The following is a 12191-nucleotide window of genomic DNA, read 5'->3' on the forward strand; positions in this document are numbered from 1 at the left end:
AAGAGAGCACCATCACATGCAAAGAGAGCACAATCACAGGCAAAGAGAGCAAAGAGAGCACCATCACAGGCAGAGAGAGCACCATCACAGGCAAAAAGAGCACCATCACAGGCAAAGAGAGCACCATCACAGGCAGAGAGAGCACCATCACAGGCAAAGACAGCACCATGACAGGCAAAGAGAGCACCATCACAGGCAAAGAGAGCACCATCACAGGCTAAAAGAGCACCATCACAGGCAAAGAGAGCACCATCACAGGCAGAGAGAGCACCATCATAGGATAAAGGGGCATGATCACAGGTAAAGAGAGCACCATCACAGGCAGAGAGAGCACCATCACAGGCAGAGAGCACCATCACAGGCAGAGAGAGCACCATCACAGGCAGAGAGAGCACCATCACAGGCAAAGAGAGCACCATCACAGGGAGAGAAAGCACCACCACAGGCAGAGAGAGCACCATCACAGGCAAAGAGAGCGCCATCACAGGCAGAGAGAGCACCATCACAGGCAGAGAGAGCACCACCACAGGCTAAGAGAGCACCATCACAGGCAAAGAGAGAACCATCACAGGCAGAGAGAGCACCATCACAGGCAAAGAGAGCACCATCACAGGCAAAGAGAGCACCATCACAGGCAAAGAGAGCACCATCACAGGCTAAAAGAGCACCATCACAGGCAAAGAGAGCACCATCACAGGCAGAGAGAGCACCATCACAGGCAAAGAGAGCACCATCACTGGCTAAAAGAGCACCATCACAGGTACAGAGAGCACCATCACAGGCAGAGAGAGCAACATAACAGGCAGAGAGAGCAAAGAGAGCCCCATCACAGGCAGGGAGAGCACCATCACAGGCAAAGAGAGCACCATCACAGGCAAAGAGAACACCATCACAGGCAGAGAGAGCACCATCACAGGCAAAGAGAGCACCATCACAGGCAAAGAGAGGACCATCACAGGCAAAGAGAGCACCATCACAGGCTAAAAGAGCACCATCACAGGCAAAGAGAGCAACATCACAGGCAAAGAGAGCACCATCACAGGCAGAGAGAGCACCATCACTGGCAGAGAGTGCACCATCACAGGCAAAGAGAGCACCATCACAGGCAGAGAGAGCACCATCACAGGCAAAGAGAGCACCATCACAGGGAGAGAGAGCACCACCACAGGCAGAGAGAGCACCATCACAGGCAAAGAGAGCGCCATCACAGGCAAAGAGAGCACCATCACAGGCAGAGAGAGCACCATCACAGGCAAAGAGAGCATCATCACAGGCAGAGAGAGCAAAATCACAGGCAAAGAGAGCACCATCACAGGCAAAGAGAGCACCATCACAGGCTAAAAGAGCATCATTACAGGCAGAGAGAGCACCATCACAGGCAAAGAGAGCACCATCACAGGCAGAGAGAGAACCATCACAGGTAAATAGAGCACCATCACAGGCAGAGAGAGCACCATCACAGGCAAAGAGAGCACCATCACAGGCAAAGAGAGCACCATCACAGGCAGAGAGTGCACCATCACAGGCAGAGAGAGCACCATCACAGGCAAAGAGAGCACCATCACAGGCTAAAAGAGCACCATCACAGGTAAAGAGAGCACCATCACAGGCAGAGAGAGCACCATCAGAGGCAGAAAGAGCACCATCACAGGAAGAGAGAGCACCATCACAGGCAAAGAGAACACCATCACAGGCAGAAAGAGCACCATCACAGGCAGAGAGAGCACCATCACAGGCAAAGAGAGCACCATCACAGGCAAAGAGAGCACCATTACAGGCAAAGAGAGAAAAGAGAGCACCATCACATGCAAAGAGAGCACAATCACAGGCAAAGAGAGCAAAGGGAGCACCATCACAGGCAGAGAGAGCACCATCACAGGCAAAGAGAGCACCATCACAGGCAAAGAGAGCACCATCAAAGGCAGAGAGAGCACCATCACAGGCAAAGAGAGCACCATCACAGGCAAAGAGAGCACCATCACAGGCAAAGAGAGCACCATCACAGGCTAAAAGAGCACCATCACAGGCAAAGAGAGCACCATCACAGGCAAAGAGAGCACCATCACAGGCTAAAAGAGCACGATCACAGGTAAAGAGAGCACCATCACAGGCAGAGAGAGCACCATCACAGGCAGAGAGCACCATCACAGGCAGAGAGAGCACCATCACAGGGATAGAAAGCACCACCACAGGCAGAGAGAGCACCATCACAGGCAAAGAGAGCGCCATCACAGGCAGAGAGAACACCATCACAGGCAGAGAGAGCACCATCACAGGCTAAGAGAGCACCATCACAGGCAAAGAGAGCACCATCACAGGCAGAGAGAGCACCATCACAGGCAAAGAGAGCACCATCACAGGCAAAGAGAGCACCATCACAGGCAGAGAGAGCACCATCACAGGCAAAGAGAGCACCATCACAGGCAAAGAGAGCACCATCACAGGCAAAGAGAGCACCATCACAGGCTAAAAGAGCACCATCACAGGCAAAGAGAGCACCATCACAGGCAGAGAGAGCACCATCACGGGCAAAGAGAGCACCATCACTGGCTAAAAGAGCACCATCACAGGTAAAGAGAGCACCATCACAGGCAGAGAGAGCAACATAACAGGCAGAGAGAGCAAAGAGAGCCCCATTACAGGCAGGGAGAGCACCATCACAGGCAAAGAGAGCACCATCACAGGCAAAGAGAACACCATCACAGGCAGAGAGAGCACCATCACAGGCAAAGAGAGCACCATCACAGGCAAAGAGAGGACCATCACAGGCAAAGAGAGCACCATCACAGGCTAAAAGAGCACCATCACAGGCAAAGAGAGCAACATCACAGGCAAAGAGAGCACCATCACAGGCAGAGAGAGCACCATCACTGGCAGAGAGTGCACCATCACAGGCAAAGAGAGCACCATCACAGGCAGAGAGAGCACCATCACAGGCAGAGAGAGCACCATCACAGGCAAAGAGAGCACCATCACAGGCAGAGAGAGCACCATCACAGGGAGAGAGAGCACCACCACAGGCAGAGAGAGCACCATCACAGGCAAAGAGAGCGCCATCACAGGCAGAGAGAGCACCATCACAGGCAGAGAGAGCACCATCACAGGCTAAGAGAGCACCATCAAAGGCAAAGAGAGCATCATCACAGGCAGAGAGAGCAAAATCACAGGCAAAGAGAGCACCATCACAGGCAAAGAGGGCACCATCACAGGCTAAAAGAGCATCATTACAGGCAGAGAGAGCACCATCACAGGCAAAGAGAGCACCATCACAGGCAGAGAGAGAACCATCACAGGCAAATAGAGCACCATCACAGGCAGAGAGAGCACCATCACAGGCAAAGAGAGCACCATCACAGGCAAAGAGAGCACCATCACAGGCAGAGAGTGCACCATCACAGGCAGAGAGAGCACCATCACAGGCAAAGAGAGCACCATCACAGGCTAAAAACGCACCATCACAGGTAAAGAGAGCACCATCACAGGCAGAGAGAGCACCATCAGAGGCAGAAAGAGCACCATCACAGGAAGAGAGAGCACCATCACAGGCAAAGAGAACACCATCACAGGCAGAAAGAGCACCATCACAGGCAGAGAGAGCACCATCACAGGCAAAGAGAGCACCATCACAGGCAAAGAGAGCACCATTACAGGCAAAGAGAGAAAAGAGAGCACCATCACATGCAAAGAGAGCACAATCACAGGCAAAGAGAGCAAAGAGAGCACCATCACAGGCAGAGAGAGCACCATCACAGGCAAAGAGAGCACCATCACAGGCAAAGAGAGCACCATCACAGGCAGAGAGAGCACCATCACAGGCAAAGAGAGCACCATCACAGGCAAAGAGAGCACCATCACAGGCAAAGAGAGCACCATCACAGGCTAAAAGAGCACCATCACAGGCAAAGAGAGCACCATCACAGGCAGAGAGCACCATCACAGGCAGAGAGAGCGCCATCACAGGGAGAGAAAGCACCACCACAGGCAGAGAGAGCACCATCACAGGCAAAGAGAGCGCCATCACAGGCAGAGAGAACACCATCACAGGCAGAGAGAGCACCATCACAGGCTAAGAGAGCACCATCACAGGCAAAGAGAGCACCATCACAGGCAGAGAGAGCACCATCACAGGCAAAGAGAGCACCATCACAGGCAAAGAGGGCACCATCACAGGCTAAAAGAGCACCATCACAGGCAAAGAGAGCACCAGCACAGGTAAAGAGAGCACCATCACAGGCAGAGAGAGCAAATAGAGCACCATCACAGGCAGAGAGAGCACATCACAGGCAAAGAGAGCACCATCACAGGCAGAGAGAGCACCATCACAGGCAAAGAGAGCACCATCACAGGCAGAGAGAGCACCATCACAGGCAAAGAGAGCACCATCACAGGCTAAAAGAGCACCATCACAGGCAAAGAGAGCACCATCACAGGCAGAGAGAGCACCATCACAGGCAGAGAGAGCACCATCACAGGCAAAGAGAGCACCATCACAGGCAGAGAGAGCACCATCACAGGCAGAGAGAGCACCATCACAGGTGGAGAGAACACCATCACAGGCAAAGAGAACACCATCACAGGCAAAGAGAGCACCATCACAGGCAGAGAGAGCACCATCACAGGCTAAGAGAGCACCATCATAGGCAAAGAGAGCACCATCACAGGTAGAGAGAGCACCATCACAGGCAGAGAGAGCACCATCACAGGCAAAGAGAGCACCATCACAGGCAAAGAGAGCACCATCACAGGCAGAGAGAGCACCATCACAGGCAGAGAAAACACCATCACAGGCAAAGAGAACACCATCACAAGCAAAGAGAGCACCATCACAGGCAGAGAGAGCACCATCACAGGCAAAGAGAGCACCATCACAGGCAAAGAGAGCACCATCACAGGCAGAGAGAGCACCATCACAGGCAGAGAGAGCACCATCACAGGCAAAGAGAGCAACATCACAGGCAGGGAGAGCAGCATCACAGGCAGAGAGAGCACCATCACAGGCAAAGAGAGCACCATCACAGGCAAAGAGAGCATCATCACAGGCAAAGAAAGCAACATCACAGGCAAAGAGAGCAAAGAGAGAATCCATCACAGGCAAAGAGAGCACCATCACAAGCAAAGAGAGCACAATCACAGGTAAAGAGAGCACAATCACAGGCAAAGAGAGCACCATCACGAGAAAAGAGAGCACCATCACAGGCAAAGAGAGCACCATCACAGGCAAAGAGAGCACCATCACAGGTAAAGAGAGCACCATCACAGGCAGAGAGAGCACCATCACAGGCAAAGAGAGCACCATCACAAGCAAAGAGAGCAACATCACAGGCAAAGAGAGCAAAGAGAGCACCATCAAGGGGCAAAGAGAGCACCATCACAAGCAAAGAGAGCACCATCACAGGCAAAGAGAGCACCATCACAGGCAAAGAGAGCATCATCACAGGCAAAGAAAGCAACATCACAGGCAAAGAGAGCAAAGAGAGAATCCATCACAGGCAAAGAGAGCAGCATCACAAGCAAAGAGAGCACAATCACAGGTAAAGAGAGCACAATCACAGGCAAAGAGAGCACCATCACGAGAAAAGAGAGCACCATCACAGGCAAAGAGAGCACCATCACAGGCAAAGAGAGCACCATCACAGGTAAAGAGAGCACCATCACAGGCAGAGAGAGCACCATCACAGGCAAAGAGAGCACCATCACAAGCAAAGAGAGCAACATCACAGGCAAAGAGAGCAAAGAGAGCACCATCAAGGGGCAAAGAGAGCACCATCACAAGCAAAGAGAGCACCATCACAGGCAAAGAGAGCACCATCACAGGCAAAGAGAGCACCATAACAGGGAGAGAGAGCACAACCACAGACAGAGAGAGCACCATCACAGGCAGAGAGAGCACCATCACAGGCAAAGAGAGCGCCATCACAGGCAGAGAGAGCACCATCACAGGCAGAGAGAGCACCATCACAGGCAAAGAGAGCACCATCACAGGCAGAGAGAGCACCATCACAGGCAGAGAGAGCACCATCACAGGCAAAGAGAGCACCATCACAGGCAAAGAGAGCACCATCACAGGCAGAGATTTCACCATCACAAGCAAAGAGAGCACGATCACAGGCAAAGAGAGCACCATCACAGGCAGAGAGAACACCATCACAGGCAAAGAGAGCACCATCACTGGCTAAAAGAGCACCATCACAGGTAAAGAGAGCACCATCACAGGCAGAGAGAGCACCATAACAGGCAGAGAGAGCAAAGAGAGCCCCATCACAGGCAGAGAGAGCACCATCACAGGCAAAGAGAGCACCATCACAGGCAGAGAGAACACCATCACAGGCAAAGAGAGCACCATCACTGGCTAAAAGAGCACCATCACAGGTAAAGAGAGCACCATCACAGGCAAAGAGAGCACCATCACAGGCAAAGAGAGCACCATCACAGGCTAAAAGAGCACCATCACAGGCAAAGAGAGCACCAGCACAGGTAAAGAGAGCACCATCACAGGCAGAGAGAGCAAAGAGAGCACCATCACAGGCAGAGAGAGCACATCACAGGCAAAGAGAGCACCATCACAGGCAGAGAGAGCACCATCACAGGCAAAGAGAGCACCATCACAGGCAGAGAGAGCACCATCACAGGCAAAGAGAGCACCATCACAGGCAGAGAGAGCACCATCACAGGCAAAGAGAGCACCATCACAGGCAAAGAGAGCACCATCACAGGCTAAAAGAGCACCATCACAGGCAAAGAGAGCACCAGCACAGGTAAAGAGAGCACCATCACAGGCAGAGAGAGCAAAGAGAGCACCATCACAGGCAGAGAGTACCATCACAGGCAAAGAGAGCACCATCACAGGCAGAGAGAGCACCATCACAGGCAAAGAGAGCACCATCACAGGCTAAAAGAGCACCATCACAGGCAAAGAGAGCACCATCACAGGCAGAGAGAGCACCATCACAGGCAGAGAGAGCACCATCACAGGCAAAGAGAGCACCATCACAGGCAGAGAGAGCACCATCACAGGCAGAGAGAGCACCATCACAGGTGGAGAGAACACCATCACAGGCAAAGAGAACACCATCACAGGCAAAGAGAGCACCATCACAGGCAGAGAGAGCACCATCACAGGCAAAGAGAGCACCATCATAGGCAAAGAGAGCACCATCACAGGTAGAGAGAGCACCATCACAGGCAGAGAGAGCACCATCACAGGCAAAGAGAGCACCATCATAGGCAAAGAGAGCACCATCACAGGTAGAGAGAGCACCATCACAGGCAAAGAGAGCACCATCACAGGCAGAGAGAGCACCATCACAGGCAAAGAGAGCACCATCACAGGCAAAGAGAGCACCATCACAGGCAGAGAGAGCACCATCACAGGCAAAGAGAGCAACATCACAGGCAGGGAGAGCACCATCACAGGCAGAAAGAGCACCATCACAGGCAAAGAGAGCACCATCACAGGCAAAGAGAGCATCATCACAGGCAAAGAAAGCAACATCACAGGCAAAGAGAGCAAAGAGAGAATCCATCACAGGCAAAGAGAGCACCATCACAAGCAAAGAGAGCACAATCACAGGTAAAGAGAGCACAATCACAGGCAAAGAGAGCACCATCACGAGAAAAGAGAGCACCATCACAGGCAAAGAGAGCACCATCACGAGAAAAGAGAGCACCATCACAGGTAAAGAGAGCACCATCACAGGTAAAGAGAGCACCATCACAGGCTAAAGTTTAAAAAATCAGTTCCGTTTGTTGTTTAATGTGAGATAAATGTTAAATGAAGCTGGTTTGTTGAATATTTGTCACTAACTGTTTGCGTGACAGTCGGATTTTCCACATTTTTAATTATAGAAACATATTTTTATCAGAGTTTCGTGGACCTTTTCCCGCCCGACGCCACAGTCACGGGAAATGCCCCGATGGCTCCGTGATTGAGTACTGAAGAGTGTAGGACATTCGGACACAGCCATGTTTACCAATCATTGGTGTTCAGAGCAAAATACACTTATAATTATATGAATGAGTTATAACAAAGGCTGGAGAACTCATCTCCATGGTGACCTGTGGTAACCAACATCCAGTTCCAGCTCCATGTGGAAAAATCTACTCAAGGACTCTTTCATTACAATTTTCCCTTGTTTTTTTTCCATCTCATCTTAGAAAATAAACATAATAATGATCAATTGTTGTATCCATATGGTTTATCAACACAAATATTGTTTCATTCGACAGAAAATATAGACCAGAGAAGATGTTGAGTGACAGAAACAGGTGGAGTTCGGCATTAGAAGCACCACAAATATACCATTAAATGTCCTTTTAAAACCTTGAATCAATTTATTTTTGTTTTTTTTAACATTTTATAAATCATGCTCGTTCTCTACTCCCAAAATGGCCGCCGCAATTGCCACGGCAACCAAACCCACAATCTCTCTAGCCTTTATTACACCTCACTGGGAAAAAAGTCCTGAAATTCTGATGTTTATTTTAAAGCGTGTTCAAGTCTCACGCATTTCGCTGATATTGTGGAACATTCCGGGGCGAAGCGATAACATCTCCATGGAGACAAGCAGGAGGCGGAGCACGCACCAGAAAAGCGCGCCTTCAAAAGCAGTAAAGCGCGGCCCACGTTGAAAAGCGAGTGCACATTTGTCCAGGGGCCGTTTGTGTTGTCGCTCCGTTTCCATTGGAACGCAGCGAGCCGGAGTAAACGCTCTGGACAGACTCCGTCCAGAGCCACACAAAAGCGTTACGTTTGAGCTGCGTGTTGGTTTTATGACTGTTTGTTCAGGAAAAGCTCCACACGGGTCAAAAGTGTCTCACCGCCTCGTCATCATTACATCGACTGCACCGGGTTTGGACGCTCAGAAGTTCAGTGTCGCTCAAATACACAAGGACAGAACGTGAGAGTGAATCATTGTTTTAAAACACGATCAAACTGGACTGTAAATGCAGAGATATGTCTGGAGAAAGAATGTAAGTGAAACAACCTGGTCAGTTATAATGATCCGTCTCAAATTGTACTTTTTATTTTGTGTCGTCAATTAATTTTCATGTTAAAAGATTGAATAAGAGAAGCTGCACATATAAACAAACCCACATCAAACTGTGCACTGCATCTGAAATGAATCAATCAATAAATAAAGCAAAGAAAAGAAAGACATGTACTATACACACTGAACACAAATATACACTTTTTCATGAACTTAATTCAAACGATATGAAACTTATTTTATAGACACAAAAGACCCCTCTCTAAAACTGTGTCTGTGCTCTTGCTAATCCTTTACTTGTTTATTTGATATTGTAATGATTATGTTACTGTGTTCAGCGACGCAAAGGGATTGTCGACAAACGATATAAGTTATACGATAATGTTAATTATTGGTTACACAAGAGTACTCTAACGCTTTACTTTTATGACAAAGCACCGCAGTAACTTCCCGGGGCAATAACGAGGTAACGTAACGCAATGAAGTAGATTTGTGACACTAACTTTGGACCTCTGCAAACTATTTCGATGAACTAGCTCCGGTTTTGGTGTTTTTAGGACAGTAAACGGCTCATTTCTGTAACGTCTTTCCCCCACGGCATAAAACATGTGCATGGCCACGGAGAATGTCACAAAGTATGGTTCTAATGATCTATTTCTGTGGAATTGTGCAGGTAACAACGTGAATAAAGTGGAAGAATGAGTTCAGACGCCAACACAACACCAACACAACACCGTCCCAATCACAAACGCCCTTTGTTCTGAGAGACATTAAACCCGACGTATTTACAGTAAACGTGAACGATAGCGCGACGGCTTCGACAGGGACAAAAGCCCGTAATGACCGAGGGCTTTGCCGAGACATTGAAGTTCGGATCCCGGGTCTAATTACAAAGCGGGACGCGGGTGGTCATGGTTCAGCCGCGCCGAGTTAAACCCGCGGATGAGCTCACGGGAAGCGGCTGTTTTCTGCGGCTTAAACGCTCTGTTCTCGCCGTCTCCGCTCGTCCAGGATCACAGCGCGGAGTTTAGCCATGATTATAAACGCTTGAGAATCATAAAGTGATTAAAAAGCCACTGGTCGGACTATCTTGGGGTGGTTCGTTATCCGAAATTGCACGCTGTCCTTGCGTCCTTGGGCAAGACGCCGCGCAGAACGTACTCAGTCTGTGTTGTGTGCGTGGGACTACTGGATATCGCAAAATGGCTGCCTCGTCTCAAGACACAAATTTGACGAAAAGTTGCCAAGTTACAGATTAGGAAAGTTGGAACTGTGACTCGCGGCTCAGAACTGAAGATGCAGCGAATGAAGTGGTGGAAGAGCAATATAAAGGGCCATGTCATCAGAACAGACAATACTGGAGCTGAAACGGAGAAAAACCGTGACACGTCTTACACGGTTCCATGTTTACAGAAAACATCACGAGAAAATATCACGGTTTTGTCTCAGCGTCGATGTGGCCTTTGAGGACTCAGACTCTGACTCGAACAATGAGGACTCAAACTTAGACTCAGACTTGGATTCAGACTTGGACTCTGACTCGATCAAAGAGGACTCAGACTTGGACTCAGACTTGGACTCAGACTTGAACAAAGAGGACGCAGACTTGGACTCAGACTTGGACTCAGACTTGAACAAAGAGGACTCAGACTTGGACTCAGACTTGAACAAAGAGGACTCAGACTTGGACTCAGACTTGAACAAAGAGGACTCAGACTTGGACTCAGACTTGAACAAAGAGGACTCAGACTTGGACTCAGACTTGAACAAAGAGGACTCAGACTTGGACTCAGACTTGAACAAAGAGGACTCAGACTTGGACTCAGACTTGGACTCAGACTTGGACTCAGACTTGGTCAATTAGGACTCGGACTTGCGGCGTACGACCACTGGACTGGGACTCGGCTCAGACTAGTCCTAAGTGATTTGGACTTGGACTCAAACAATGAAGACTCCAGCTCTGGCACTTTGCTGAATGTATTTCCCCTTTCTCCCCCTCTTTAATAGCTATCTTCTCCTGTAGGAACCAATGAAGAGCAAAAGCAGATATCTACGTTTAGAAAAGGTGTGTTTTTGATTTTTAAAACCATCTTTTGTGTATCACTAACACTATAGTTGAAGGGATTTGCTGAAGAAGAGATGGAAAAAATATTTAATTACAATGTTTGAGCAAACTTATTCTTCAAAAATAACTAGATAATGTTGTTATTTGACCAAATGGAGAGGAGAAATACAGAAAGGAGGAGGAATAAACCCGGTCAAGTGTACGATATATTACCAAGATTCCCCGCAAAATGTAAGACAAAAACGTACAATTTGTAGTAAAAACATGTCCTTGAGTCGACAGCACTGAAACTTTTCTTGACCCCGTCGTCTTAAATTGGCGCTTTATCAAAATGCACAGATGCGGCTCCTTCCCGTTTGGAGCCGATCTCACACGTGCGCCTCCAAATCCCGGTTTAGAGCCCCGAGTCGCACTTCACCGTCTCTGCCTCCGCGTCCTCCTAAAGGAATAAATGAAAAACGCTCAGGTTCCCAGACGCGGGTCAAATCTCCGAGTGACAGGAGCCAGACTCAACCCTCGATCCCGACAAATCCTGCGTTGTGGTGCGTTTTGTTTTATTTGGCGTGGATCAGCTCCGTGTTTTCTGCAGGGATCAGATTAAGGGGCCGGTTGAGCGCCGTCGTGAATAATCGAGACGGGGATTTTGGCGCTGAAAACGGGCAAAACCGCCGACCCGGGGATTCGAGGCGCAATCTCTCGGACGCAACGTTCATGAATCCTAAATACTGCTCCGAGAAAGCAAGAGGAGACGATGTTTTCCGTATAAACGCGAAGGCTAACGACGCTAACATCAAACAATATCACAAACCGCTCCGAAATGAACTGTACGTTGTGGGTTGTGAACAAAACATGTCACTCAAAATTACTTGCTTTACTATAATATTACATCCAAAAAGATACTGTATTTTTTAGACTATAAGTCGCACTGGAGTATAAGTCGCACCAGCCAAAAAATGCATAATAGAGAAGAAAAAAACATATATAAGTTGCACTGGAGTATGAAATGCAGTTGCAAGTGTGAAAATAACAAATAATCTCACATATAAGTCGCTCCGGAGAGTATAAATATAAGTATAAGTCGCATCCCTGGCAAAACTATGAAAAAAAGTGCGACATATAGTCCGAAAAATACGGTATAA

Source organism: Eucyclogobius newberryi, unplaced genomic scaffold (genome assembly GCF_026437365.1).
Source record: "Eucyclogobius newberryi isolate DKJ021-1_F unplaced genomic scaffold, fEucNew1.0.hap1 SCAF_15, whole genome shotgun sequence".
Lineage (NCBI taxonomy): Eukaryota > Metazoa > Chordata > Actinopteri > Gobiiformes > Gobiidae > Eucyclogobius > Eucyclogobius newberryi.